General features: G+C 41.9%; 1 protein-coding gene and 1 non-coding gene across 2 annotated transcripts in view; both read left to right on the top strand.

Annotated features, from left to right (window-relative positions):
* Window positions 1–24,701, top strand: part of SGPP2 (sphingosine-1-phosphate phosphatase 2) — a 149,232-nt gene that overhangs the window by 69,666 nt on the left and 54,865 nt on the right. The window lies entirely within an intron of this gene.
* LOC135273705 (U6 spliceosomal RNA) lies at window positions 18,775–18,882 on the top strand. The gene has a single exon (XR_010341521.1). It is a non-coding gene; the product is annotated as a U6 spliceosomal RNA (small nuclear RNA).

Genomic DNA, 24,701 nt, shown 5'->3' with positions numbered 1-24,701 from the left:
CCAGCTCCCATGTGGTGACTCCTCACCAGCTCTCTGATCGCATTTGAGGATTAGAAAGTGTTCCCCGTGCTGGGAAGGGAAAGGAGAGGCTTTCCTTGGTTAAGTGCTCTATCAGTTCACAGCTAAAGAGGCCACAGTTTATTTTGGCCTCTGGGATTTTCTGAAAGCTTGAAAACTGCAAAGCAAACAGTCTTTTTCACCTAATGGCTGTTATCACTTCTCTTCCGGCTCCTTTCCCCAGCACCGGGTGGGGCTTCCTGGGAAGCCCTCTCTAGTTAGAGGGCTGGGCCTCAGGGAAATGGCCTTGACCTCCATTCCTCTCTTGTGAGTTTGCTGCCACAAAATGCCTCTCGGTTTTTGTTTTGTTTTGTTTTTGGTGTAGTGGCCTTGGTGGGCTGCACGTGACAGGGAGGTGCTGCGTCTGCTATGAGGAAGTGGGCCTTAGCCAGCTGAGGCTACCTTTGGGAAACTGAGGCTTTCTGAATCTGACTCCGTGGGTGCCAGCCCCTCTCTCTGGACATCTCCCCTCCCCCAGCATTCCTGACCATCTCCTGGTGCCTGAGGCCCTGGCCCCAGTGGTCTCCTTGCTTGCCTGCCCTTGTTATCATCATTATTATCATCATCGTTATTATTATTAATTATTATTATTCCGTCCTCCATGAGGTGGAATGAAAGGTCTTGAATAAATAATTGGCAAAGAGCCACGATATGACTGCCTATGAACAATAACACTATAGAATTTGTAAACATGAGCCACATGTGGCTGTGTGGGCATAGTTTGGCTCTTCCTCCAGTGAGTATAAACTATTTGCCAGCTTTCAAGATACTCACTCTCTGTGCAGCAAGAGCCATCATTTACAAGTCCTGACTAGGTGCTAGATGCGGGGCTGTGGTCTTTATAAATATCCTTGAGGGAAGTGTAAACACTACTATTATAACCCATTTTGAAGGTGAGGAAACAATGTGAGAGGGTCAGCCAAGCTGACATGGCCAGAGGTATAGAGCCTAGATTCAAACCAGTAACTATCTGATTCTAGAATCCTGGCTATGAACTTCTGTACTCTGCTCTAACCTTTTCCCTTAATTATGTTAAATATACTAAGGCTTTTTTGTCTGTATTAAACATGTTCCAATAAATTCCACTTTTCATTTTGCAAGTAGTAAACCATGTTAATTAAAAATTTTAGCCGGGCGCGGTGGCTCACGCCTGTAATCCCAACACTTTGGGAGGCCAAGGCGGGCGGATCACAAGGTCAGGAGATCGAGACTAGCCTGGCTAACACGGTGAAACTCGTCTCTACTAAAAATACAAAAAAATTAGTGGGGCATGGTGGCACACACCTGTAGTCCCAGCTACTCGAGAGGCTGAGGTAGGAGAATTGCTTGAACCTGGGAGGCAGAGGTTGCAGTGAGCCAAGATTGTGCCACTGCACTCCAGCCTGAGTGACAAGGCAAGACTCTGTCTCAAAAAAAAAAAAAAAAAAAATTAGGAGATATGGTTTATAATACAAATGAAAGTTGTTCAGCCTCTGTTTATTTTACCTAGCACATGCTTTTCTAGAAAGGTCGAATGAGAAATGCACATGGCGGACATAGCCAGGTTGGGATGGGCTCAGAGCCTGCAGGATGTTACAAGCATGCAATGAACTGCAGTTCAGCCTTTACTGGTAACAAATTGATGTTTCTCTGGGCCTCAGTTCAACCATCTGTGAAATGTGAAGTTGAACAAAATGACCACAGGGCCCCTCTCAATTTTGAAAGTTTTATGATGATAAAAATACTGGTGGTAATGCATCTCATAGGATATTTAGTCTTTTCGTCATATGCTGTGGCTTCAACAATGCATCTGCAGTATGTTGGGACAAATCCGCATTAACCTCAGTAGAGAAGACACCAGGTTCAAGAAGCCAAAGAAGAGGCTCGGAGTGAGCAAACGAGATGTGGGGTTTTATTAGGGGCTCACATAGGACAGACAGTCCAGCGGCAGTGCACTGGCAACGTATCTGCCCTCCTCCAGGTCAGTAGTGGACAGAAAATCTGCAACCACTTGCAAATAGCATGCATTTTATATAGCATTTCACTTCACACCCGCCTCCCTCCCACCAAAAAAACAAAAAAGAGCTCCACTTGGCAACTTTCGTTTAACTCAACCCAGGGCCTCAATCCCCTGTACACCCCATATTCCACAGGACAGGGGGCTCAGATGTTTATCATAGAAAATAAATAGATCTGCACACTGGCCACTCCTGGATTCCCTAACTCAGAACACACATTCAGGTGCATCTGCCTTACAGTGTCATTCTAAATGTGTGCTTGAAATGTTGCTATTATTTTACCTTGCACCCTGCAAAATCTCTCCTGGGTGACTCCCACACACCTGACTGGGTTAGCTTCTACCAATTTTCTTCTGGTCCCCCATGATAGGGAGAGGAAGCAATTGTTAATGATCCTCTGTGAGAGGGGTCCTTAGAGACAGGGGTCCCCAAGCCCTGGGCCATGGACTGGTACCATAGCCTGTTAGGAACCAGGTGTTAGAGAGCAGGAGGTGAGCAGTGGGTGAGCAAGCATTACTGCTTGAGCTCCATCTCCTGTCAAATCAGCAGTGGCATTAGATTCTCATAGGAGCACGGACCCTATTGTGAACTGCGCATGTGAGGATCGAGGTTGTGCACTCCTTATGAGACTCTAATGCCTGATGATCTGAGGTGGAACAGTTTTATCCTAAAACCGTCTTCCCCCAGCCCCTATCTGCGGAAAAATTGTCTTCCATGAAACCGGTCCCTGTGCTAAATAGGTTGGAGAGTGCTGCTTAGTGAGACAGTGGTTGAAACTAACCTAAGTCTGAGCCACTAGAAATCATGTGACCTTACAAATACACGTCGAAGGGTATGCAATTCCATGTGGGTTCTGGGCTCCACTAGTCCAGGCACAAAGGCATGAAGAACATCAAACATGCAAGCCTTGCTCTCAGCTTCGGGGGGTGTGTGTGTGTGTGTGTGTGTGTGTGTGTGTGTGTACAAACATACACACATATAAATTCTTTGTTTGCATTGCGTATACTCAGATTTAACTAGAAACAGATGTTAGATTTTTTGTTCCTTTTAAAATTAAATTTCTTCTGGCATTCACAGACACTGAAATCAGAAGGGGAAAAAATGTTTTGTTCAATTTGAAAATGTTTTCTGAACACATAGAAATTTGACTCCGGGGGTTGGGGAATGAAATTCTGAAGGTTTTCCAAAAAAAACTGTAACTTGGAAATTAGCCAGTCATGAGCAACAGTAAGCCTGCTTCCTTTTAAATTAACGCTAGTGAAACAAACAAAGGCTAAATTAGTAAAATAAGAGAGCTGATTTATTTTATTAGACCATAATTGAAGATCCAGACAAAGGAGACCATTAAACCTTGCCTTTAATACAAATTCTACAAGTGATTGCACACCTGTAACATCACTGCCAGCGGGATGAACCCTTCCAAGCCAGCCCTTGAGGGTTTCTTAAACAAACTGTGCAAAATAAATAGAGGTTGAGCAATTTTCAATGTTTGTTTACATAATTGGAAAGAATATTTAGCTTGAAGGAATAAACACAAGGTGATGGACTAAAAGTCTCCATTTTTTTTTCTGTAGCCAACAAGGACTATATGTTGGCTGTTAATTAGAATGTATTAAGAAAACAAAAAACAAAAAACAGGGCTCATTGATTTGGGAAAGCATTTCAAACAAGCTAAAGGTTGTTTCAGGTCTTTGTCTTTTTGGAGGCTGAAATCAGAAATTTAAACCTAAATTTATACTACAGAAAGCTTTTAGAATGTATGTTAGAGACTGAGCTTTAAAAAAAAATAAGTCTTCTAATCTGTTTGTCCTACAGGGCAATCAAAAGGGTGTGTCTTTAACACTGAAAGGATTAAATCACTGAAACTCTGTGGACTTTTGTAATCCCAGCACTTCGGCAGGCTGAGGCAGGCGTATCACCTGAGGTCAGGAGTTGGAGACCAGCCTGACCAACATAGAGAAACTCCATCTCTACTAAAAATACAAAATTAGCCTGGCATGGTGGTGCATGCCTATAATCCCAGCTACTCAGGAGGATGTGGTAGGAGAATCACTTGAACCCGGGAGACGGAGGTTGCAGTGAGCCGAGATTGCACCATTGCACTCCAGCCTGGGCAACAAGAGCAAAACTCCTTCTCAAAAATAAATGTATAAAATAAAAAGTAAAACTCTGTGAAAGGCTGAGTTGCAGAAAACCAGGTGCCTGTCTTTGTTTAAAACAGTTCAGCGACCTAAAAGTATGTGTTTAAGGATGTGTTGATCTACATCTAGCCCTTGTGCATGTTAATTTTGAGTAAGTTTCTATATTTGTGAGAAACATATTTTTATAAATTTTTATATAGGAGATACAAAATCACCTAGAACCTTTTTAGTGTGTCACTTTTAAGATTAAAATATAAAGAACCATGCATGGGATGGACCCTAGTTCAGAAAATATACTTGGTAAGTGGAACAGGGTTTTTCCAAGTGAAATCATCCTAAAAACTGAGGGGAACAAGCACTCAAATCAAAACCCAGGCAATGACAAAATACTCTTATGGAATCACTTGGACATTTATCAGCCTTTGCAACCCAAAATTCCAAGATTATGTACATTTATTGTTTTCTTTGTTTGAGTTCTTTTTGAGACAGGGTCTTGCTCTGTTGCCCAGGCTGGAGTGCAGTGGTGCAATCACAGCTCACTGCAGCCTAGACTTCCTAGATGTAAGTGACCTTCCCACCTCAGTCTACCAAGTAGCTGGGTCCACAGGCACAAGCCAACACACCTGGCTAATTTTTTGTTGTTGTTCTTTTATTTTGTAAAGGCAAGGTCTCACTATGTTACCCAGAGTAGTCTCAAACTTCTGGGCTCAAGCAATGCTTTCATCTTGGCCTCCCAAAGTCCTGGGATTACAGGGATGAGCCACTGCACCCAGCAGTTACGTGCATTTGAACACTAGAGGTTGACATAAGTGAGACCACAGGCATAGTAATCTTTTTGAAGGTATCTCATAAAACAGCTTCTGAATCTTGCATTCTTATAGATCCATCAAGTCTAGGTCTCCACTTGTAGTTTTTTGGTTTGGGCGTCTTGTAACCCTGAGCATAATTCATTAGTTATCTGTAGCAACACCTTCTTCCTGTACTGTCTGGGTGTGCCACTAAGTAGGTAAAACATGTAAAATGAGATTTTAATGCGATTGCCCAGTAAGATGAGGTGATTGTACTCTAGTAATAATTGTCTCATGCCAGCTCTTCACCCCTAGGAACCATGAGTCAGTCATTGTTTCTAAAAATAATATTTAAGATGTCATAGCACTTCCAAATGCATTTTTTTCTAGAGAACAGGGTCTCCCTCTGTCACCCAGGGTGGAGTGCAGTGTTACGATCATAGCTCACTGCAACCTCAAACTCCTGAACTCAAGAAATCCCCCTGCCTCAGCTTCCTGAGCAGCTGGGACTACAGACATGCACCCCATGCCTGGCTAAGTTTTTAATTTTTTTGTAAAGTTAGGATCTGTTTTCACACTGCTATAAAGATACTACCTGAGGCTGGATAATTTATAAACAAAGGAGGTTCAACTGACCCACAGTTCTGCATGGCTGGGGAGGTGAAACTCACAATCAAGGAAGAAGGGGAAGCAGGCACATCTTACATAGCAGCAGGCAAGAGAGAGTGAGCAAGAGCAGAGAAAATTGCCTTATAAAAGCATCAGATCACATGAGAACTCACTATCACAAGAACAGCATGGGGGAACCTCCCCCATAATCCAGTCACCTCCAACCTGCACCTCAACAGGTGCAGATTAGGGGGATTAACATTTGAGATGAGATTTGAGTGAGGACACAGAGCCGAACCATATTATTCTGCCCCTGGCCCCTTCAAAATTTCACATCCTCACATTTCAACACACAATCATGACTTCCCAACAGTCCCCCAAAGTCTTAACTTATTTCAGTATTAATCCAAAAGCCCACAGTCTAAAGTCTCATCTGAGACAAGACAAGTCCCTTCCACCAATCAACCAGTAAAATCAGAAACAAGTTTATTCCTTCCAAGATACAATGGGGGTACAGGCATTGGGTAAATACACCCATTCCAAATGGGAGAAATTGGCCAATACAAAGGGGTTACAGATGCCATGCAAGTCCAAAATCCATCATTAAATATTAAAAGCTTCAAAATGATCTCCTGTGACTCCATGTCTCACATTCACCAGGGTACACTCTCACAGCCTTGGGCAGCTCCTTCATGGGCTAGCATTGAGTGCTTGTGGCTTTTTCAGACACATGGTACCAGGTGTCAGTGGAGCTACCATTCTGGGGCCTGAAGGATAGCAGCCCTCTTCTCACAGACTCACTAGGCAGTGCCCCAGTGAGGACTCTGTGTGAAGGCTCCAACCCCACATTTCCCTTCCACACTGCCCTAACAGAGGTTCACCATGAGGGCTACACCCCTACAGCACATTTCTGCCTGGACATCCAGGCATTTCCATACACCTCTGAAATCTAGGTGGGTGTTCCCAAACCTCAGTTTTTGACTTCTGTGTGCCCATAGGCCTAACACCATGTGGAAGGCGCCAAGGCTTGGGGCTTGTACCCTCTGAAGCAATGGCCTGAACTGTACCTTGGCCCTTTTTAGCTACAGCTGAAGCTGAAGCAGCTGCGACACAGGGCACCAAGTCCTGAGGCTGCATAGAGCAGGGAGGCCCTGGATCTTGCCCACTAAATCATTTTTTTCCTCCTAGGCCTCTGTGCCTGTGATGGGAGGCCCACATCTCTGACATGCTCTGGCAACATTTTTCCCATTGTCTTGACAATTAAAATTTGGCTCCTTGTTACTTACGGAAATTTCTGTAGCCAGCTTGAATTTTTCCCCAGAAAATGGGTTTTTCTTTCCTATGGCATCATCAGGCTGCAAATTTTTCAAACTTTTATACTCTGCTTCACTTTTAAACATAAGTTCCGATTTCGGATAATCTCTTTCAAGTTCAAAGTTCCACACATCTCTAGGGCAGGGGCAAAATGCCACCAGTTTCTTTGTTTAAAGTATAGCAAGAGTGGCCACTGCTGCAGTTCCCAGGATGTTCCTCATCTCCATCTGAACCACCTCAGCCTGAACTTCATTGTCCGTATTACTATCAGCATTCTGGTCAAAACCATTCAGCAACTCTCTAAGAAATTCCAAACTTTCCCTCATCTTCCTGTCATCTTCTGAGCCCTCCAAAGAGTTCCAGCCTTTGCCTATTACCCAGTTCCAAAGTCACTTCCACATTTTCAAGTATCTTTATAGCAGTGCCCACTACCTTGGTACAAATTTACTGTATTATCCATTTTCACACTGCTATGAAGGTACTACCTGAGACTTGGTAATTTATAAACAAAGGAGGTTCAATTGGCCCACAGTTCTCCTTGGCTGGGGAGGCCCCAGGGAACTCACCATCACTGCAGAAGAGGAAGAGGCACGTCTTACATGGTGGCAGGTGAGAGACAACAAGCAAAAGCAGGGAAAACTGCCTTATAAATTCATCAGATCTCCTGAGAACTCACTATCATGAGAACAGTATGGGGGAAACTGCCCCCATGATCCAATTATCTCCCACCTGGGCCCTCCCTCCACATTGGGGATTATGGAATTACCATCCAAGGTGAGATTTGGGTGAGGACACAGCGCCAAAGCATATCACGAGGTCTTACTTTGTTGCCAGGCTGGTCTCACACTCCTAGGCTACAGCAGTCCTCCTGCCTTGGTCTCCCAAAGCACTGAGATTATAGCCATGAACCACCACACTCAGCCCAAATGCATTCTTAACTAAGTCTAACATTAATTTTGTAAAGCATGAATATCTACATTTACATATGACAAAACTGAAGGTGAGACGTTAATAACAACAGAGCTCATTCTCAAGCCAGCCCTCTTTTTACTTCATCGTACTGTTAGGCCTAAAATAAATTTGGAATGTTGAATAACATTTATAGAAGGCTATTGGTTTGGTCCAACTCATGCTAAAATTCCCCATCACCAAACCAAAACCAATCTGTTCATTTGACCTTCTGAGAAATCAGGAGCGTAAGAGAGAATAGCCGTAAAGGCCAGTTTCAGTGGGCAAGATAACTAATTTCCCTCTGTTTCAATCCTTATTTAAAAACAACATGATATGAACTAATCAATCATTTTCTATTGTTCTATTTTCCTGTTCCCAGCTTTCAAGGAAAATCGCTTTAAAACCACCAAACTGCTTTTTGTTTTCTTTCCTCAGCCCTTTCCTGTCTGTAAAACCAGCCTCCTCTGCTGAACCCATTGGAACACTCCTCCTATTTTATGGAATGAAGTGTTGCCCAATTCTAGAATCGCAAATGAAGCCAATTAAGATTTTTCAAAGGATCCCAGCTGCACTGAGCACTGGGAAGAAAAAAGATTTAAAAAAATCTTTAAGCTAAATTTGTTGTAATTTTGTCTTTTGACAGGAGGAAATCAAGAGTTTTGGAAAGGGCCCAAAAGGCTGGACTGTAGGCGGTAGAGATAGAGAGAATGTTCACGAATGAGCAAATATACTCCTTATGAAGTTTCAGAGAAATGGGTAATGACACTGACTCGTCAGGGAAATGCTGGGAGGTTGCAGCGGTGATCTCCCAGGTCACCTTGCCAGCCCACAGCTGCCCAACTTGCACTTGTGGCTTCACTGAATAACTATGTGTTCACATGCAACATGCTGAGGGCGCCAGTTCAGCCCTGAGTGTGCAGTTCCACGACCGTCACCAGTGGTCCACAGTCATTATGTGTCCAAAATCTTAGCATGAGGCTTTCTCTAATGGGAGCTAACCAAGAGCATAAATTCACCTCCAAAACAATTGTATAGCTAGTCATTTGACGATACATGGGGGCAATCAGAGCAAGATTTAAACATTTGCCAAAGACTGGATATCTCTTTTTCTCCCCTTTTTGTTTTAAAAGGAAGTCTGTGTTTTTCTGTGTGTTGGAAGTCCTGGCCTTGCCTAGCATCAGCCACTCAGAAAGTTCCTGGAGGCTATTCTTTAGCTTTCCCTTAAAACATAAGAGTTGCTGAGGCAGAAGAATTGATTGAACCCAGGAGGCAGAGTTTGCAGTGAGCTGAGATTGCGTCACTGGCCAATAGCCTGGGCAACAGAGCGAGATTCCATCTCCCCACCCCCTCAAAAAAGTTGCTGATGGTTTGAAAACCTGAAGGAGTTTGCTAATGTCAGAGTTTACTTTTAATTATTTGCACCTAGCCAGGCATGGTGGCTCATGCAACTTGGGAGGCAGAGGTGGGAGGATTGCTTGAGGCCAGGACTTTGAGACCAGCCTGGGCAACAAAATGAGTCCCTGTCTCAACAAAAAGTTAAAAAATTAGTCAGCCATGGTGGTATGTGCCTGTGGGCCCAGCTACTTGGGAGGGTGAGATGGGAGGATCATCTGAGCTTAGGAGGTTGAGGCTGCAGTGAGCCATTTTTATGCCACTGGACTCCAGCCTGGACAACAGAGCAAGGTCCTATCTCAAAAAAATAAAAATAAAAACTATTGGTGGGGGATCCAAGATGGCCAAATAGGAACAGCTCTGGAGTTTAGTTCCCAGTGAGAACAATGCAGAGGGTGAGTGATCACGGCATTTCCAAATGAGTTTTTACTGCCCACAGACCAGGAGATTCCCGGGCTGAAAAGCGCCACAAGTTTCCAGCACAGCTGTTTTAGTCACTGCAGTGGGTCTCTGCACAAAGACTCACACAAATCTGGGTGGCCATTTCAAGTGGTGCCTGGAATGCCTGGGAGACAGAGTCACTCATTCAACTGAAAAAAAAAAGGGGGACTGAAAAAGGGAGCCAGGCGATCTGGCTCAGCAGGTCCCATCCCCACAAAGCCCAGCAATCTGAAACGTGCTGAATTGAGAGTTTTGTAGCAAGTGCAGCTGGACACAGGATGGGGGAAGGGCGTCTGCTATTACCGAGGCAGTCCACCACTACCAAGGCAGTCTGCGATTACCGAGGCAGTCCGCCATTACTGAGGCAGACTGCCATTACTATACCTCTGGAAACAAAACCACAAGGAAGCTCAAACAGCAGCTGTGCAGAGCCCACAGCAGCTCAGCAATGCCTCTGCTGCCAGACTGTGACTAGGCTCTCTCCTTGCTGGGCAGGGCAGCTCAGAAAAAAAGGCAGGAACACATCAGGAACTTATAAATAAAGCCCCACCTTCCCAAGACAGAGTACCTGGGAAAAAGGCAGTTATGAGTTCTGCTGCAGCAGACTTAAACCTACCTGCCCAGCAGATCTAAATGGAGGAACAGAGCTCCCAGCACAGCGCTTGAGCTCCTATAAGGGACAGACTGTCTCTTCAAGCAGCTCCCGACACCTTTATATCCCAAGAGTCACCTCATAAAGGAGAGCTCAGGCTGACATCTGGCAGGTATCCTTCTGGGACAAAGATAACAGAAGAAACTGGCAGCCATCCTTACTGTTCTGCAGCCGCTGCAGGTGATCCCCAGGCAAGCAGGGTCTGGAGTGGACCTCCAGCAGTCCTACAGCAGAGGGGCCTGTTAGAAGGAAAACTAAAAAACAGAAACAAACAACTTCAATATCAACGAAAAGGACATCCACTCAGAGACCCATCCAAAAGTCACCAACTACAAAGACCACAGGGAGATAAATCCACAAAGATGGGAAGAAACCAGTGCAAAAAGGATGAAAACACCCAAAACCAGAATGCCTCTCCTCCAAGGGATCAAAACTCCTCACGAGCAAGGGAACAAGGCTGGATGGAGAATGAGTCTGATGAATTGACAGAAATGGGCTTCAGAAGATGGGTAATTAACAAACTTTTCTGAGCTAAAAGAACATGTTCTAACCCAATGCAAAGAAACTAAGAACCTTGAAAAAAGGTTTGATGAAATAATAATGAGAATAAACAGCTTAGAGAAGAATATAAATGACTTGATGGAGCTGAAAAACACAACACGAGAACTTCGTGAAGCATACACAAGTTTCAACAGCCAAATCGACCAAGCAGAAGAAAGGATATCAGAGATTGAAGATGAGCTCAATGAAATAAAATGAGAATGCAAGAGCAGAGAAAAAAGAGTGAAAAGAAATGAACAAAGCCTCCAAGAAATATGGGATTATGTGAAAAGACCTAATCTATGTTTGATAGGTGTACCCAAATGTGATGGAGAGAATGAATCCAAGCTGGAAAATACTCTTCAGAATATTAGCTAGAAGAACTTCCCCAACCTATCAAGGCAGACCAACATTCAAGTCCAGGAAATATAGAGAACACCACAAAGATATTCCTCAAGAAGAGCAACTCCAAGGCACATAATCATCAGAGTCACCAGGGTTGAAATGAAGCAAAAAATGCTAAGGGCAGCCAGAGAGAAAGGTTGGGTTACCCACAAAGGGAAGCCCATCAGACTCACAGGGCATCTTTCCTCAGAAACCCTACAAGCCAGAAGAGAGTGGGGACCAATATTCAATATCCTTAAGGAAAAGAACTTTTAACCTAGAATTTCATATCCAGCCAAACTAAACTTTATAAGCGAAGGACAAATAAAATCCTTTATGAACAGCAATTGCTGAGAGATTTCATCACCACCAGACCTGCCTTACAAGAGCTCCTGAAAGAAGCACTAAACATAGAAAGGAACAACCAGTATCAACCACTCCAAACACATACCAAATGGTAAAGAGCATCGACACAATGAAGAAACTGCATCAACTAATGGGCAAAACAACCAGCTAGCATCAAAGTGGCACTATCAAATTCACACATAACAATATTAACTTTAAATGTAAATGAGCTAAATGCTCCAATCAAAAGACACAGACCAGCAAAATGGATAAAAAGTCAAAACCCATCAGTGTGCTGTAACCAGGAAATCCATCTCATGTACAAGGACACACATAGGCTCAAAATAAAGGGATGGAGGAAGATTTATCAAGCAAATGGAGAGCCAAAAAAAGCAGGAGTTGCAATTCTAGTTTCTGATAAAATGGACTTTTAAACCAACAAAGATCAAAAGAGGCAAAGAAGGGTATTACATAATGGTAAAATGATCAGTGCAACAAGAAGAACACCCAATACAGGAGCACCCAGATACATAAAGCAAGTTCTTAATGACCTACAAAGAGACTTAGACTCCCACACAATAATAGTGGGAGACTTTAACACTCCACTGTCAATATTAGATCAACAAAACAGAAAATTAACAAGGATATCCAGGACTTGAACTCAGATCTAGACCAATCAAACCTAATAAACTTCTACAGAACTCTCCACCCCAAATCCACATATACTTTCTTCTCACCAGCACATCGCACCTACTCTAAAATTGACCACATAATTGGAAGTAATCACTCCTCAGCAGAGGCAAAAGAATGGAAATCATAACAAACAAGTCTCTCAGACCACAGTGCAATCAAATTAGAACTCAGGATTAAGAAACTCAATCAGAATCACAAAACTTCATGGAAACTGAACAACTGGCTCTTGAATGTTGATTAGATAAACAATGAAATGAAGACAGAAATAAAGATGTTCTTCTAAATGAATGAGAATGAATACACAACGTATTAGAATCTCTGGGACACATTTAAAGCAGTGTCTAGAGGGAAATTTATAGCAATAAATGCATACATGAGAAGCAAGGAAAGATATAAAATCGACACCCTATCATAAAAATTAAACGAGCTAGAGGAGCAAGATTAAAAAAAAAAAACAAACAAACAAAAAAAAAACTCAAATGCTAGCAGAAGACAAGAAATAACTAAAATCAGAGCAGAACTGAAGGAGATAGAGACAAGAAACCCTTCAAAAAATCAATAAATCCAGGAGCTGGTTTTTTGAAAAGATCAACAAAATAGACAGACTGCTAGCTAGATTAATAAAAAAGAAAAAAGTGAAGAATAAAATTGATGCAATAAAAAACGTAAAGGGGATATCACCACCAATTCCACAGAAATACAAACTACCATCAGAGATTATTACAAACAACTCTGTGCACATTCACCAGTAAACCTGGAAGAAATGGATACATTCCTGGACACTTGCACCTTCCCAAGCCTAAACCAGGAAGAAGTTGAAACCCTGATAGACCAATAGCAAGGGCTGAAGTTGAGGCAGCAATTAATAGCCTACCAACTAAAAAAAGCCCAGGTCCAGATGGGTTCACAGCCAAATTCCACCAGACATACAAAGAGGAGCTGGTACCATTCCTTCTGAAACTATTCCAAACAATCCAAAAAGAGGGAATCCTTCCCAAATCATTTTATGAGACCAACATCATCCTGATACCATAACCAGACAAAGACTCAACAAAAAAAGAAAACTTCAGGCCAATATTCATGATGAACATAGATGCAAAAATCTTCAATAAAATACTGGCAAACCAATTACAACAGCACATCAAAAAGCTTATCCATCACAATCAAGTAGGCTTCACCCCAGGGATGCAAGTCTGGTTCAACATACACAAGTCTATAAACGTAATCCACCACATAAACAGAACCAAAGACAAAAACCATGATTATCTCAATAGATGCAGAGAAGGCCTTCGACAAAATTCAACAGCCCTTTATGCTAAAACTCTCAAGAAACTACATATCGACAGAACGTATCCCAAAATAATAAAAACTATTTATGACAAACTCACAGCCAATATCATACTGAATGGGCAAAAACTAGAAGCATTCCCTTTGAAATCTGGCACTAGACAAGGATGCCCTCTCTCACCACTCCTATTCAATATAGTACTGGAAGTTCTAGCCAGAGCAATCAGGCAAGAAAAAGAAATAAAGGGTATTCAAATAGGAAAGGAGGGAGTCAAATTGTCTCTATTTGCAGATGACATGATTGTATATTTAGAAGACCCCATCATCTCCGCCCAAAACCTCCTGAAACTGATAAGCAACTTCAGCAAAGTCTCAGGATACAAAATCAATGTGCAGAAATCTCAAGCATTCCTATATACCAATAACAGACTAAAAGAGAGCCAAATCAAGAACGAACTGCCATTCACAATTGCTACAAAGAGAATAAAACACCTAGTATACAACTAACAAAGGATGTAAAGGACCTCTTCAAGGAGAACTGCAAATCACTGCTCAAGGAAATAAGAGAGGACACAAACAGATGGAAAAACATTCCATGCTCATAGTTAGGAAGAATCAATATTGTGAAAATGGCCATACTGCCCAAAGTAATTTATAGATTCAATGCTATCCCCATCAAGCTACCTATGACCTTCTTCACAGAACTGGAAAAGGCCACCTTAAACTTCATATGGAACCAAAGGAGAGCCTGCATAGCCAAGACAATTCTAAGCAAAAAGAATAAAGCTGGAGGCATCACGCTACCTGACCAAACTATACTACAAGGCTACAGTAATCAAAACAGCATGGTATTGGTACCAAAACAGAGATATAGACCAATGGAACAGAACAGAGGCCTTGGAGGCAATGCCACACATCTACAACCATCTGATCTTTGACAAACCTGACAAAAACATGCAATGGGGAAAGGATTCTCTGTTTAGTAAAGGGTGTTGGGAAAACTGGCTAGCCATGTGCAGAAAGCAGAAACTGGACCCCTTCCTGACACCTTACACTAAAATTAACTCCAGATGGATTAAAGACTTAAACATAAGACCTAACGCCATAAAAATCCTAGAAGAAAGCCTAGGCAAAACCATTGAGGACATAGGCATAGGCAAGGACTTCATGACTAAAACACCAAAAGCATTGGCAACAAAAGCCAAAATAGACAAATGGGATCTAACGAAACTCCAGAATTTCTGTACAGCAAAAGAAACAATCATTAGAGTGAACCAGCAATTAACAGAATGGGAAAAACTTTTTCAATCTACCCATCTGACAAAGGTTAATATCCAGAATCTACAAAGAACCAAAACAGATTTACAAGAAAAAAAAAACCCATTCAAAAGTGGGAGAAGGATATGAACAGACACTTTTCAAAAGAAGACATATACGAGGCCAATAAATATATGAAAAAATGCTCATCGTCACTGGTCATTAGAGAAATGCAAATCAAAACCTCATTGAGATACCATCTCATGGCAGTTAGAATGGCAATCAGTAAAAAATCTGGAGACAACAGATGCTGGAGAGGATGTGGAGAAATAGGAACACTTTTACACTGTTGGTGGAAGTGTAAATTAGTTCAACTATTGTGGAGACAGTGTGGCGATTCCTCAAGGACCTAGAAATAGAAATTCCATTTGACCCAGCAATTCCATTACTGGGTATATATCCAAAGGATTATAAATCGTTCTATTATAAAGACACATGCACATGTATGTTCATTGCGGCACTGTTTACAATAGCAAAGATCTGGAACTAACCCAATTGCTCATTGATGATAGACTGGACAAGGATAATGTGGCACATATATACCATGGAATACTATGCAGCCATAAAAACGATGAGTTCGTGTCCTTTGTAAGGACGTGGATGAATCTGGAAACCATCGTTCTCAGCAAACTGACACAAGAACAGAAAATCAAGCACCGCGTGTTCTCACTCATAGGCGGGTGTTGAACAGTGAGAACACATGGACACAGGGAGGGGAGCATCACACACTGGGGTCTGTTGGGGGGAATAGGGGAGAGACAGTGGTGGGTAGTGAGGTTGGGGAGGGATAACATGGGGAGAAATGCCAGATATAGGTGACGGGGGGATGCAGGCAGCAAACCACATTGCCATGTATGTACTTATGCAACAGTCCTGCACGTTCTGCACATGTGCCCCAGAACCTAAAGTGGAGTAAAATATATATATATACATATATATATGTGTGTGTGTATATATACGTGTGTGTGTGTATATATATATAAAATAAAGCCATCTCACTAAAAATAAAAAACAAAAGTATTTGCACCCAAATCCTTTTATATTTACATTTTCTCCTGCAAATGAAAAACTGATTAGAGAATATCCACAAGGTCTCTCGGCTTAAAAATGAGAAGAAGAAAAATGGCTTAGTTGAATTTTACTTGAGCTGTCTACGCTGCTAGAAAACAGAAAGCATGAAGATAATCCTTCTACCCTTCTGCATGTTCCAGGAAAGGATTTACTCCAAGGAACCCCCCTTCTCCCTGTGGCTTAGATAAGACCCACAGATGCATCCCTTGTTTATTAGTGACAAGGCCAGACACAAACCCTCCAAATTCCCATTCTTTGTCTCATAAATGATTAACTGAACTCTGTCCCCACTGGTCAGTCTGGACAAAGTACCTGCCACCTTGAGTTGACCAAACTTTAATTAAGTTTCTCTCTATCTGTAGACCCCTGAACTTTGACCCATTCTTACCACACAGCCCCTTCTGCAAATAGGCTGACCTCAGTGTACGCAGTTCTACTGTCCTGACCCATCTTCACCTTCCATCCCACTTCCACACATCTAGTTCTCCTGAGCTTTGTTCATTCTTCTCTAAGTAATAGAAAAGCCCTTTTCTCCTTTACATTCCAGACATTTGCAGATCTCTTGGTCTCTGTGTCATGTGGTGCCCCACTCCCTTCGTGCAAGAATTCTTTTGAATGACGTCTCTCCTTACCTAAATTCAGGTTTGCTTTTTATTTGACAAAGATAATAAATAAATAAAGCAAAGAATTCAACCCTACACTTCCTGTGCCTGCCTGTGGAGATGTCTCTGAACACAGAGCAATGTGAAACACAGATGTAAAACAGTTCCTGTCCATGAGGTCTTTTCTTCTAAAATTGAGACACTTTTCAAAGTAGTAAGCAGAGTCTTTTTCTCCAGGGAGGCAGGATTGTTGCATTTATTCATTTAATAAAGACTTATCCTATACGGACACTGGTAATTTTGTATTCCAAACATTTCTGGAAACATTTCCTCTGTTCAGGCCTGCATCATCTTTATTTTGCACTATCGCAGTAGATGTTCTCATCAGTCTTGCTTGAGTTGTTCTTATACCCTCAAATCCATCCTCCCCACAGCATTTGGTGATCTATCTCAAAGGCAGATATGATCTTTTAAAAATATGTAATGTCTAAGCACCTTAAAGTTACATACAAGTCTTCTCACAGTCAGACTTCTGCCTAAATCGCCACCTCTAGCCCTTTCCCCTGTTTGTTCTTGTCTCTGGTGAAACTCCCCCCCACCATCCCCTACATATGGGGCATGTACCTACTCTACTCTATGCCCCTGTCCTGGTGTTACTCTGCCATTCATGCTCTCACCATTCCTGCCTGCTCCCTACCCCCTTTACTTCAGCTAAGTCTCAGTGCAGGCATCGTCTCTAGAAAAGCCACTCTGACTCCTGTATCTGCATTCCCTCCCAGTTGGTTTCTTATTGCTTCTTCAACCTGGCAATTCAATAAATAAATACTGGATAACATGAATAAAGGCCATTTCTACAACAGTGATTTAAGAGATGTCCCCTACAGGAGCACTCATGTAAAGAGGTCATTACAGTTCAGGATGGTAAAAATACATGGAGAACATCTATAAAGCACTACAGTAGCATCCTAGAGGAATTGTTTTTAGAATGGAATTGTTTCCATCTGGAATGGCTCCCCATTATCCCTGATGAAAAGTTGGGAAATAAATTTGGTCAAGATTCCCTGAAGGTGTTTGCAGGATGAAAATAGAAATGCTGCATGTTTCTGAACTGTTCAGGAGTTTCGGAACCAGAAACCAACTTGTATTTGCTTTTTGAAAAGAGCATCAGATCTCTTTCTTTCTTCATTTATTTATTTATTTATTTGACAGAGTCTCACTCTGTCACCCAGGCTGGAGTGCAATAGCGTGATCTTAGCTCAACTCAACCTCCGCCTCCTGCGTTCAGGCGATTCTCCTGCCTCAGCCTCCCGAGTAGCTGGGACTACAGGTGTGCATCACCACACCCAGCTAATTTTTGTATTTTTAGTTGAGACGGGGTTTCACCATGATGACCAGGTTGGTCTCGAACTCCTGACCTCAGGTGATCCGCCCACCTTGGCCTCCCAAATTGCTGGGATTACAGGTGTGAGCCACCGCATCCGGCAGATTTCTTTCTTAACCTTGTAATTGGTGAGCAACAACCTTTAAATGTATTTATTTTGTTCATTCATTTAACAGACACTTGGCAAGGACCTACTATGTGCCAAATATGCCAAGTGGTACATATTAGGCAATGGACAAGACAGACTCCATCCTGCTCTGGGGTTCACATGTAGGCAAAACAGACACTAACAGGTAATCAATACAGGAATTAAGTATTGTACAATTACTGTTTAGGACATAATCAGGGAAGAGCAGAAACCTATTTTAGAGAAGGTGTTTGGGGAGGGACAGTTTGTGCCAGTTTCCTTTAACTTAAGTCTTGATGGAGAGGAGCCAGCCTCATGAGACCCCTGAGGGAGAGAGTCCCAGGCCAAGAAAATCTCAGAGCGGGAAAAAGTTTACCTTGTGGAGGAGTGAGAGAAGCTAATGTGACTCAGCAGAGGTAGAAGTAGCTTTCTTCTAGAAGCTTCCAGGAGACCACATGCTCCTGGATTACTTCACACGGGACCCCTTCTCAGTCTCCTTTGGTGATTGCAGAGGGTGTGGCCCCTTTGGGAAACCTAAGTTCGGTGTTGCCTCAACCATCAACTCAGCCTGAGATCATGGATTGTCATTTCACTGATTTAGACTTGGGTTCTCTCATACGTAAAAGGCAGAGGTTGTATGAGGTGCTCTCAACTCTATACCATGATGCTATTAACATTAATAACTGTGTTCACTTCAGCAGCACATATTCTAAAAATTAAAACGATACAGGGAAAATTGGCAGGGCCCCTCTGCAAGGGTGACACATCAATTCATGGAGCATTCCATATTTTTTAATGGCAGCCAATATGTCTGGGACATTTGGAGAAGCCAATGTGGTCTCCCAGCCCAAAGAAATCATTAATTACTAAAAGATCACTGAATCTCGAGAAGCATCATTTATTCATTCATTCATTTTAAAAGTGAATGAATGAATGAATGTTTTTTCAACAACAACAAAAAATTGAGCACTTAAAATGCCAGATACTGTTCCAGACTCTGGGCCACACTAAGGTGGAACGTCCACTCAGGGTGAAGATGAGGCTGATAAAATAAAAATATATAGTCTAAATGCAGGCAGGGTATAAAGTTGTATGAAGAAAAACAGAAACAGGTTATGAGGAGAAAGTGATGAGAAGCATGGTGTGTTAAGTAAGGTGGTCAGAGAAGGCCTTTCAGCAGAGGTGTTTGGGTACAGGACAGACTTTACTTAATTTACTTAAAACTCACATTTAAATTGTTTATGGCAAGTCTAGAATGTTTGAAATGTATCATCATCCTTTCTAGTTGATTTCTGTGTTCATATGGAAATCGGTGGAAACCAGAAGTCTAAATACTCCAGCAAGAAAGGCTTCAGAGAAGATAGATAAATTTTAAAAACTGCAAAGCCATCTTTGAATTGGTCTTTTCATCTTTAAAACAAAACATGTGCTATCATTCAAATCTGTTAAGACATTTCATCAAACATGGTTTCTGTAAAGAGACTTCCATTGTCAGCATTGCTGAGCCTCAGCCTTATAGTGGAAAGTGGACATTGCACAGAGGAGTAGGGATGTGACTGCCCCGAAGGCAGATTCTGACAGGCTCCAGTCAAGCCTTTCTCATTAAAAAGGGTCATTGGGAGGTTACATGAAAGTTTAGGAGGTGTTGACGGTGTGAGCAACCTCCCCTCCTAATGGAGCAGAGTTAATCACTCACTGACCAACTGGAAAATCAATGGCTCCCTGCTTTCTCTCTTACACTTTGCCTGTGCTCGGCCAGCCTGCTCCCCTGCTCCCTGCAGTGAACTGGCGTCAGGCAGAGGACTCTGGGATTCTTCTCCCCTCCTACTCAAAGACTGGCTCTTCAGAAGGAGAGTCATCTAACCCCAGGGGACGAGAGTGTGTTCTTCCCTAACTGGGAGAAACCTTATAATGAAGACTTATTGCCAAAGAGGAGGAGGAAGCAGAAAAGGGGGCATTAGGGGAAACACAGGTTGGGGCATTGGGGGAAAGGCAGCCTTTCTGAGGAAAGACATCATTGCAGCCAAAATGAAAAGGAAACAATATCCAGAGATGATGGGCTGAAAGCATTTCCAATTCAGTGTCATCTGCGTTTTTAGAACCTTTTTGTTAAGGAGATGGTGAGTTGCCTGTTTGTGGTTGAGCTCTACATGTCTTCATGTTTACCCTAAATGAGGCCATCCATGGAACTGACTAGACCACAGGTCCCCAGGCAGAAGGCCTGAAGAGTCAGGATGCTAGCGTTCTGGACTGGAACTTACAAGGTTAAGTTCTCATTTTGGGCCTCACTAGAAGTACAGCTGAACCCTTTGGTTGCCAGAAGGGTGTTACCAGCAGGAATAATTGTTTATTAAGGTCAAAAGAATTGTTATTTCAGTGGGTCTGGCTAAGTGGTGTTCATCCCAGAGGTATGCGAACCACCACCTGAGCTTCAGGGCTTAGATACTCCGTCATGTAAGGAAGAAGGTTTAGAAATTTCCTAGGAGAGAGGTTAAATCTTAAAGTAGGAGCCAGTATTATGACACGGTGAGATGTGAGACTGTGGTTCTCAGTGGTGGTGGTGATACACCACTGGGATGGAGGGGTGAGTGGAGGCTGGAAGCATGGAGGGAAACAGTCAAGTCATGACTGTCTTGATTCTGACTTCCAGCTGGATGTCTTCATTTTCAGTTTTAAAGGAGGAGAAGCAATAACCAGAAAAAAAGGAGGGAGCAATGAGGAGTAAGTGGGGGTGTTGTTAGAAATACAGCCAGTTTGAGGGTGTTTAAGAAGACAGTAGACTTAGTTTGCCACACATTGTTGGAAGCCAACCTGCTCATGGTCACCATGTTGGCAGTTGTTTGGAAAGAGTATGGAATTGGCTTTTCCCAGTGTGGGTAACATAGCCTGTGATGTCAAACTGAGAATGGAAACATATGTTGTGTGAAGAAATGAGAGAGTCCATTTGGCTGTTCCCCCAGATTAGCAGATACACATCCAGGGCGCCCTCAGTGAAAACTGGTATCGTCTGCCTTAAGTGAATTTTCTTCCCTGCATCCTGTGATTATGGCTTCCATAACTTTGTTAGCCTTCATATTGAGTTTTTATGCTCATGCATTTCCTCAGCTCTCCATTTCCTTCCAAGCATCTTAACTGGTAATTCAGTTTGCTCATGGACTGCTTCTCAGCAAAGCATCTCACCATGAAATGGTGCTTCTCCCTACATGTGTGAAATAGAACTAGCAATGTTGGCCTTTGGGGACAAAGAACTCACACCTGAGGGTTTGTGGATGATCATCTGCTGTTCTTATCACCATCTGGCTCCCTGCCATAAGACAAGTGGAGAGATTTGGGTTTTTGTAAAGAGAACCAAATTCAGACAAACAGAAAACCTGTGATCTTTGGGCTTTCCAACCAAGGACCCTTAGTTAGGGCTAGAGCAGGAGTCACTTGAGCCAGCCCCATAAATCCAGGTCTCCTTTTTGCAGTACAGGTGACTATTCATGGGAGAGGAGGCCAGTGACTGTCATTCCGAACCTGGACAGATGAGTTTGCTGCAGCTTGGCCCCTTGGAGTCTTTAATCCCTCCAGAAATAAATCTTTCTTATTTCTTTTGAGTGATCACCACTCAGATCTTTTCTGAATTCTATTAAGAACAAAAACCTGTGATAGACCCACTGAGGTGACCTCCAGCTCTAACAGCTCACTACATAGGGAGGTTCTCAAACCTCAAAAACTGTCCTTTTACAGGAGCTTAACATTAAATGACCCAACTCTGACCATATGTGTAGGAAGCGTGGGCAGTTGCTGGAAAAATTAGGTGTTCGATGTTAATGACTTTGAGCCTAAAATCAGACTCTCAGTCAGCAAAATGGCAGACCTGATCTCACCTCATCGGGAGATTTCCTCATAAACAGACATTGCCATAGAAGGGCAGGTGAGAGAAGTGCATTCACGTTTTCTGTTGTCTCAGGGTAAGTCAAGAATAGATACTCTGAAGCTAGATCACTACTCCAGGATATACTGAGCCTGAATCTCATTTTAATATCTATGCTTTTTTCAACTAAACTTTTTCCCCACAAATTGTGAGACATATTAGAAAAATCCAAATAGTCTACAGAGTTGTTTTTGTTTTGTTAAGGGTTTGGATGTTTGATGATGGTGGAGGAAGGAGGAGACAGGTAAAACATTTGCCTTTATGGTTAGCATCTTTAAGACAAATGCTTTCTCAATCTTTATGGTAAAACCCAAGTTTACCTGGCTACCACTAGAATGACCAGAGCTTTAAGAAAGGTCTGGACAGATGTTCCTTATGCCACCCTCACAAGTTTTCCCATTCATTAGGTGCACTCATAAAATACAAGTGATTGAATTTGTTTTGCAAAATATGTGTGAAATAAGGAAATTGGCCTAGGTAAATTGGGAAATTTGCCCAATTAAATTGTTTTAAATCACCAAGAATCAGGATATATATATATTAAAATGTCTTGAGAAAATTACATAAGTTTATAATTTAGATTTAACCTAACCATATCCCCGTCTTGCTCATGGACTGCTTCACAGCAAAGCATCTCACCATGAAATGGTGCTTCCCCCTATGTGTGTGAAATAAACTAGCAATATCAGCCTTTGGGGACAAAGAGCTCAGACCTTAGGGTTTGGGGATGATCATTTGCTGTTCTTAACACCATTGGAGGAAAAATAAGAGTGACTTTCTGGAGTAATTTGAAGATAGCCAGGATCCTTTAAAGGCAAAGACTATTGCTTTCCTTAAACTATTACCAGGCATACTCCATACAGATTGAGTATCCCTTATTCATAATGTTTGGGACAGAAGTATTTTGGTTTTTGAATTTTTTTGGATTTCAGATTTTTTCAGATTTCAAGATATTTGCATTCAGCATTCCTAATCTGAAAATCTAAAATGTGAATAACTCCCATGAGTATTTCCTTTAAGTGTCATGTCAGCATTCAAAAGATGGTGGATTTTGGATTATGGGTTTTCAGATTAAGGACACTCAACCTATTTTTTTTTATAATATGTGCTGTAGATAGGCTGCTGTTCACAATGTCGATTTCTTTTCTTTTCTTTTTTTTTAAAAAAAAAAGGAAGAAAGAAAGAAAGAAAAAAAAAGAATGAAGAAGAGGAAGAAAAAGGAGGAGAAAGAGAGAGAGAGAATGGGAGTATTGCTTTCTTGCCCAGGCTAGAAAGCAGTTTAGTAATGGGTATTGAAAACCTCTTTTATACCAATAATTATACTTAATGATGTAGACAGGAAGAAATAAGGGAAGAAAATAACAAACAAGCAGCCAACCAATATTTCATCTAAACCTATGAAATGCTATGCGATTACTGAGGAGTGATTTACTTCCAATTATGTAGTCACTTTTGGAATAGGTGTGAGGTGGTAATGTATGTTTTGTGTATTTGAAGTGGAAAGTTCTATAAATGTTTATTAAGTTTACTTGTTCTGGGTCTGAGTTCAAGTCCTGGATGTCTCGTTGATCTATAGAATCGTTAGCTCTTCTTGTTACATTGATCCTTTTGCCATTATGTAATGTCCTTCTTTGCCTCTTTTGATCTTTGTTGCTTTAAAGTCTATTTTATCAGAGGCGAGAATTGTATCTCCTGCTTTTTTGTTTATTTATTTATTTTTACTCTCTGTTTGGTTGGTAAATCTTCCTCCTTCGCTTTGTTTTGAGTCTTTGTGTATCGTTGCATGTGAGATGGATCTGAATGCAGCATACCAATGGGTTTTGGCTTTTTACCCAATTAGAATATATGGTTTAATATTGCCATTTGATGCTAGCTGGCTGTTTTACCCATTAGTTGCTGTAAATTTTTCATTGTGTTGATGCTCTTTGCTTTTTGATATATTTTTGGAAAGGCTGATATTGGTTGTTCCTTTATATGTATAGTGCCTCTTTCAGAAGCTCTTGTAAAGCAGGCCTGGTGGTGGTGAAGTCTCTAAGTACTTGTTTGTTCACAAAAGATTTAATTTTTCCTTCGCTCGTAAAGCTTAGTTTGGCTGGATATGAAATTCTGGGTTGAAAGTTCTTTTCTTTAAGGATGTTAAATATTGGTCCCCACTCTTTTCTGGCTTGTAGGGTTTCTGCTGAGAGATCTGCTGTACGTCTGATAGGTTTCCCTTTATGGGTAACCTGACCTTTCTCTCTGGCTGCCCTTAGTATTTTCTCCTTCATTTCAACCCTAATAAATCTAGCGATTATGTGCCTTGGGGTTAGTCTTCTTGAAGAATATCTTTGTGGTGTTCTCTGTATTACCTGGAGTTGAATATTACCCTGCCTTGCTAGGTTGGGAAAGTTTTCCTGAATGATATCCTGAAGAGTATTTTCCAACTTGGATTCATTGTCTTCGTCACATTCAGGTACACCTATCAAATGTAAATTAGGTCTTTTCACATAGTCCCGTATTTCCTGGAGACTTTGCTCATTCCTTTTTATCCTTTTTTCTCCAATCTTGTCTTCTTGTTTCATTTCACTAAGCTGGTCCTTGACATCTGATATCCTTTCTTCTGCTTGATCAATTCGACTGTTTAAACTTGTGCATACTTCGCGAAGTTCTCGTGTTGTGTTTTTCAGCTCCATCAATTCACTTATATTCCTCTCTAA

Source organism: Aotus nancymaae, unplaced genomic scaffold (genome assembly GCF_030222135.1).
Source record: "Aotus nancymaae isolate 86718 unplaced genomic scaffold, 86718_ANA_hifiasm-v0.15.2.pri h1tg000008l, whole genome shotgun sequence".
Classification (NCBI taxonomy): domain Eukaryota; kingdom Metazoa; phylum Chordata; class Mammalia; order Primates; family Aotidae; genus Aotus; species Aotus nancymaae.
This window is presented reverse-complemented; position numbering and strand designations above follow the sequence as displayed.